General features: G+C 37.4%; 1 long non-coding RNA gene across 1 annotated transcript in view; it reads left to right on the forward strand.

The window, feature by feature from the left end:
* The window catches only part of LOC140524082 (uncharacterized), a 28,828-nt gene extending 23,183 nt beyond the window's left edge, over window positions 1-5,645 (forward strand). The window contains exon 4 of the long non-coding RNA XR_011973559.1: window positions 4,871-5,645. This is a non-coding gene — a long non-coding RNA (uncharacterized lncRNA). The remainder of the gene's footprint in view (window positions 1-4,870) is intronic.
* The last annotated feature ends 355 nt before the right edge of the window (window positions 5,646-6,000 follow it).

The raw sequence follows: 6,000 nt of genomic DNA on the forward strand, positions 1-6,000 counted from the left end.
GTGTTTTGATGAAATGTGAGGCAAGGTGCTTAGAGAGGAGACTTCAGGAAAAATGAAAAAGTTTGTACTAGCCACTTTTGTGAGTGGAATAGTGAATCAATTAGAAAGATATGAAAGAATTACCTTGATACAGTGAGGGCCTATCTAAGATTAAACAACATAAGCTTGTTATAGAGTCAGCATGATTTCTTGATTTTCTCCAATTCTGCTGAGCAGCATGTGAATAAGACCAAAGACATTGGGTGGCAGAAGTGATCCAAGGTTGGGACTTAGCAAGATATTATAGCAAAAGGACAAAGGAACAAGGTATTCAAGAGGATAAGATAGAATTGGGATATCAAGGGATAGAGATAGGGAAGTGGGGTAGAGCATAGCCAATGAAGGGGTGATGGTCTGGGAAAGAACTGAAGAGTAGAGGAACTATAAGTAACAACAAGGACAGAGAACAAGGTTGGAGTCATAAGGCAGAAGGAAAGATAGAATAAAAGGTCATAATTAGATAAAAAAATTCATAGTTCATGAGCATGGAAACGGAATACTTCTAAGTGGTGATAAGATCCAGGGTATGACCCACCCTTGATTGTGTATAGCTGAAGCAAAATGAAAGAGTAGATTATGGGAACTGAGTAGATTGAACAACTAGGAAATGAAGGTATTTGAGGGAATATCAATATGTACATTGAAGTTCCCTAGTATGGGATGGAAAATTTGAGTGGAAGGGTTAAGGAGGATGGGAGTAAGAGAGTGAGCAGTGGGAGATAGGGAAGGAGGTGTGTGTGTAATAACGACTTGGAGTTCAAGATCACTGGAATGGGAATAGAATGATGGGGTGGAATTATATTAACCACTGAAGAACAAATCCAAGCAGAGTATCAGTGGCTGAAGATGATTAAATTATCTCACCTCATAGCTGGCAAAGATGTTGAATCCTGTGGACTCAGAGGCTCACCTCACAATAAGCAGAAACAGGCAACATTATGGCCTATAGGAGTCAGGACAGGATTAGGGCATAGTTAATTAGGATGGGTCTGATCTGAGAAAGGACTCTTGGGCACTGGAGAAGGCCTTGGGCTGAAGCTATTGGTTGGGAGATGAGTAGGCCTAAATCTGGGGCTGATACAGGACTCTCTGAGAAGTGTCAGGTATTAAGGAGCTGTAGGTTGGGGGAGCTAGATGTGAAACTGGTAAAGTCTTCAAAGAACCAAGTTTTCAGACCAACCAGAGTGATAGAGACCTATGTGATAGGCTACAGCACATTACCAATGACAAATTGTATGCAAAAAGTAGCATATTCTCGAGGTATATTGGAGTCAGCTGAAACTGACTCTCAAAGCCTGTTGTTAAATCCTCCTCTTTCTCTGCCCACAAAGCCTTACCTGCTGGTGCTGTGCCCAAAGGAATATAAATTTTGATTGCTGAAATCTCACAGAGTATCTTGGGGTTTACAGGGTAGATTTCTTTTTTTCTTTTCCCTACTTATTTATCTTATCATTAAAAAAATTGGGACTATTAACTCTTTGTTTTCAGTTTTCAACAATCACTCCCATAAGTCTTAAATTTTCCCCCCTCCCTCCTCAAGACAGCATGCAATCTTATATGGGTTTTACACAGACATTCTTATTAAACACATTTTCACATTAGTCATGTTGCATGGAAGAATTAAAATGAATGGGAGAAACCATGAGAAAAAAACAAAACAATACAAAACATAACACAAGAGAAAATAGTCTGCTTCATTTTGCGTTCCAATTCCATAATTCTTTCTCTGGATGTGGATGGTCTTTTGCAAATGTTTTAGGTCCTTGCAATGCTGTGAATGGCTTAGTGGAACTATTAACTCTTTTGCCCCATGGATTTCATTTTATTTCTCTTGAAATACAGCATTGGAAACCCAGGTTTTGATAAAGTCTATTGGGATTCAATGGAGCTAATTGAAATCCAAATCATTCTGTCTCTCACTGATTGGCCAACAATAGGTCCCAACCCAAGCCTCACTTGGTCCTTGTTTGGGTTTAGATGCCTCAGGATGAGTGTAAATAGCAATTGTTTCTGTTTTGACCAGAAATCCTGAGAGTCAAACGCTCCCAGAATGACTTTTTTTTTTCAGCTACATAAAAGAGGCCTTTTTTAGCCTTATTTCTTACTTAGCCTCAATGACTAAATGGGCATTCCCTCAGTTAAATTGAGACCTGGGAAAAACTTTAGTTTACAAAGGCCAAGGTCTCCCACTACATCCAGGGCCATCTCCAGTCATCTGCCACTGGACCCAGATGGCACCAGAAGAGAAAGTGAGGCTGTCGATTTTGCACAGCCCTTTCTCACTTAAAACCAAATCACTTGCAAGTCATCACCTTCCTGATTTGATTGGTCCTCTTTGAGAACAAATGACAAACAATAGCAGTTACATTTTTAACATAAATATTTACACCTTAGAAATTAACAAAGGCTACAAATTAGGGCATAATTTATTCTTTTGTTGTCTCTCTGGGCTTAAGAAAGTGATGGAGAAAAAAATAATGCAGATTAAATTTAAAAGTATATTAAAAGTACATTTTTTTCAGTCAGTTGTTAAACATTTACTAGCACACCCTTGCATATTCCCCAATAAAAAAAATATCAGCTTCTTGAGGGTATGGATTGTTTAATTTGTTGTATTTGTGTAGCTCTGGGTTTAACGTCTAGCATACAGGTAGGTGCTTTTTAAATACTTGTTTATTGATCAATAATAAAAAAGCATCAAACAAAATAAGCAAGTTAGGTAGCATGAGGAGAGATACTTAATAGACTTATATGGTCTCTGTCTTATGACATCCTCATGAAATGTTATAGGAAATTCTCCAGACATGTGCTGATCAATAGGCAGTCCCTCCAGACATCCGTGAATCCCCCTGTAGAGGGTTTACTATGGTAACAATCAATAATAACAACAATAACTGTACATGTAGAGTGCTCTGAGGTTTATGATGCACTCTATACATGCTAACTCTTCTGATTCTTATGGAAACACTGTGAAGCAGGTGCAATTCTTATCCCCATTTTAGTGATGAGGAAATTGATGCACAGAGAGGTTAACTGATTTGCCCAGCTAGCAAGTATCTGAGACAGGACTCAAACTAAGGTCTACCTGATTCCAAGTCTAACATTCTGTCCACTGCAACCCCTCAATGCCTCTTAACAACAGAAACAAAAGTAATCTCTGAAGTCAACTAGTCCAAACCATTTCTGAACAAAAATCCTCTCTGAAAGATGCCTACTATCTCCTGCACCCAACATTTTCTTGAAGACCTCTAGTGGGAGGAAAAGCCACCAATCCCACTTTGGGGTAACTATAATTATTGACTCTCATGGTATATTGCAGACTTCTATAAAGCCTGTAGTACACTCAAACTCACAATTTTTTTTTTCAAATTAACTGCTTTTTAGTCACAGTCCCTCATCTTGTATTTGTGAAGTTAATTATTCAAATCCAGGTATAAAGTTCTCCACTGTACTCTCTCCTGTCTTAAGTAGCAGAATAAATATTATTTTCAAAGTATAGATGCCTATGACTCTTCTTACAAATTTGACATAGTCTAGGTATCTGACCTGATTCTCAGTCTCTTTACCAGCAGATAACTGGAATGCATTGTGCTGGAAGACTTTACTACATGTTTGCTCCCTTAGTTTTAGTTTTTGACCACGGTTCTCACTCTGGAGCACAAAATTTTCTCAATTGCTTTGGTTAAAGAAATGTACCTATTCCCTGCTTGAGACTTCTATTGTATATTGGGAAAGAATATTGGTAATTATTTAAGTAGATTCTGATCCCTGGAAGTTTCTGATTAGAGTTGCTTCTTATCATAAAAACTGTGGAATGAGATACTTTACTAGAGATAGCTATTTCCATGTACAGAAAATCAAATTAACAGTTAAAGAGCCTTTAGTATGCCAAGGCAATTGTGAAATGAAAATACAAACATAGTCATAGTTAGATCACTGACGGCAGGTAAAGCACTCCTTTCACATGAAATGTGTCCAGTTAAGTCAGAAGAGGGGCATTTCATTTTTCTATTTGTATTTGAATTTTTTAACAGCTGATTATGAAAAGTCAATAGGTACAACTGGAAGATAGAATTCAGTTATAGATTTATCAACTGGATAATATAACGTATCATACCTCAACAATGGCCAAATGAGGGGATTGGATTTTCTCTTTGAATGACAGCAAATCAAAAAAAATGTCTGCTTTACCTTTCCTTCCATACTTTTCCCCCTGTCCCTAAATCTTCACTTCCAGGAGGCAGATAGCAAATTAAGGGGAAAGGTACAATGATCTGAGAGCATTAAACCCCAGAAGTCACTAAAAGCTCAGTTCTTCCTAGCAAGTAATGTGGTCCTTGACTCAACCACAATAGAAAAATGAACCTAAGGATAGAATGAGAGTTTGGGAAATAATGTTCTTTTCAAATGATTGAATCCATAAAGTTTGACTTTCTAAATAAAAGATAGTCCACAAAAAGCAGTGCTGAAGGGATTTAGTTTCAGAGAAATTAATTAGTTAGAAACTTAAAGCTTAAAACTTGAATGTCATACAATGCTTTTAAAAATTACTTTGGGTAGGGGAAGCATGAGGAGAATCATGTGCAATTGTAAGCCTTTTTGGGTCAAGTCTTCAGGGTATCTCACTTGCTATAACCTCTGTTACAAGAACATTTCCCAGTGAGATTTAGCAAAAGCTGAAAGTCTACATGCAGAAAGACAATGAAATATAAAGGCAAAAGACTTCATATGCAAAATAGTCATTTCCCATCCTGGAAAAGGTTGGAGCCTTGACTAGCTCAATTGCAAATGAAAAAGCCAGTAAGATAATAAATTTTCTTCTGTTACACAGAGTGAATTGATGCACTTGTTCCCAGCCATTTACATACTTAAGATTTCCAAATGATAAAGAAAATAAAACTCACTAAATTGAAACTGATCACCCAACGAAAGCATGGAGTGGCTTATTGAAGACAGGGTCTTTTGAGTCAAGAACAATCAAATAAGAGAAGCAAAATTTCTCCTCTCTCCTGCCTAGGAGAAACAAACAAGGGAAGAAGTTAAAGGAAAGAGGCTTCTGTCTGTCCTAAACCTTCTGTCATTGATCTAGCTGTAAGTGTTCTATAGAATTCAAGATGAAAAGAACACCTCACTGTTCCAAATGCAGATAGAACAATACTATCTAGCCAAGACAGTAGTTAAAGGTAGAAGAGACTGCAACCGCCCACAGAAGCACAAATTTGATGAATGCAAAGTATTCACCAATCTTGGAGAGACACCAGACCCTGGGAAGAACCCTAAGAAAAGCTATCAATCCAGCAACCACTGTCCAGTGGCAACACAACCTTAAGAAGTTGATTGACCCTGCCCAGCTATGAAGCTGATAGCTGATAGACCATCTCTTGCAGCAAAGGAAGAACTCATCCAGTGGCCATGCCCCATTCAAGAGTGAACTTAGTCTGGTGAACACTTTGGAACAACCTTGTCAAGTTCCAACCCCATTCTTCTGAGAGAAGGGAATAATAATAAAAATGTCTGGGGAGTGGCAAATATTTTTGTACTTAGGTTATTCCTGTGTATTTCTTCAGTCAATATCTTTTTTTATAAATGTTAAATGATGTTAATTGGTTAAATTGATAATAAAGTACTACTCAGTTGAAGAGATATTTAGTGATTGACATTGAGAAGAATACACCAGAATGAAAGTTTGTGCAATACTCTTTGAAGAACTCTATAACCTCCTCAGTGAAATTTGCCCCTATAAGCTTAAAGAGAAGGCAGATACCTTCTAGAACCCAATTTACCAGAAAGAATTGTTATAAGGACCAATGGGAATAATTGCTTAGCCAATAAGAATTTATTAAACATCTATTATGTTCTGAGCACCAGACTAGATGCTAGGGATATAAAATCAAAAGCAAAGTAATACCTTCCTATAAGTAACTGACATTTTAATAGAGTAGGCAACATCTATGTAGGCAA

Source organism: Notamacropus eugenii, chromosome 2 (genome assembly GCF_028372415.1).
Source record: "Notamacropus eugenii isolate mMacEug1 chromosome 2, mMacEug1.pri_v2, whole genome shotgun sequence".
Classification (NCBI taxonomy): domain Eukaryota; kingdom Metazoa; phylum Chordata; class Mammalia; order Diprotodontia; family Macropodidae; genus Notamacropus; species Notamacropus eugenii.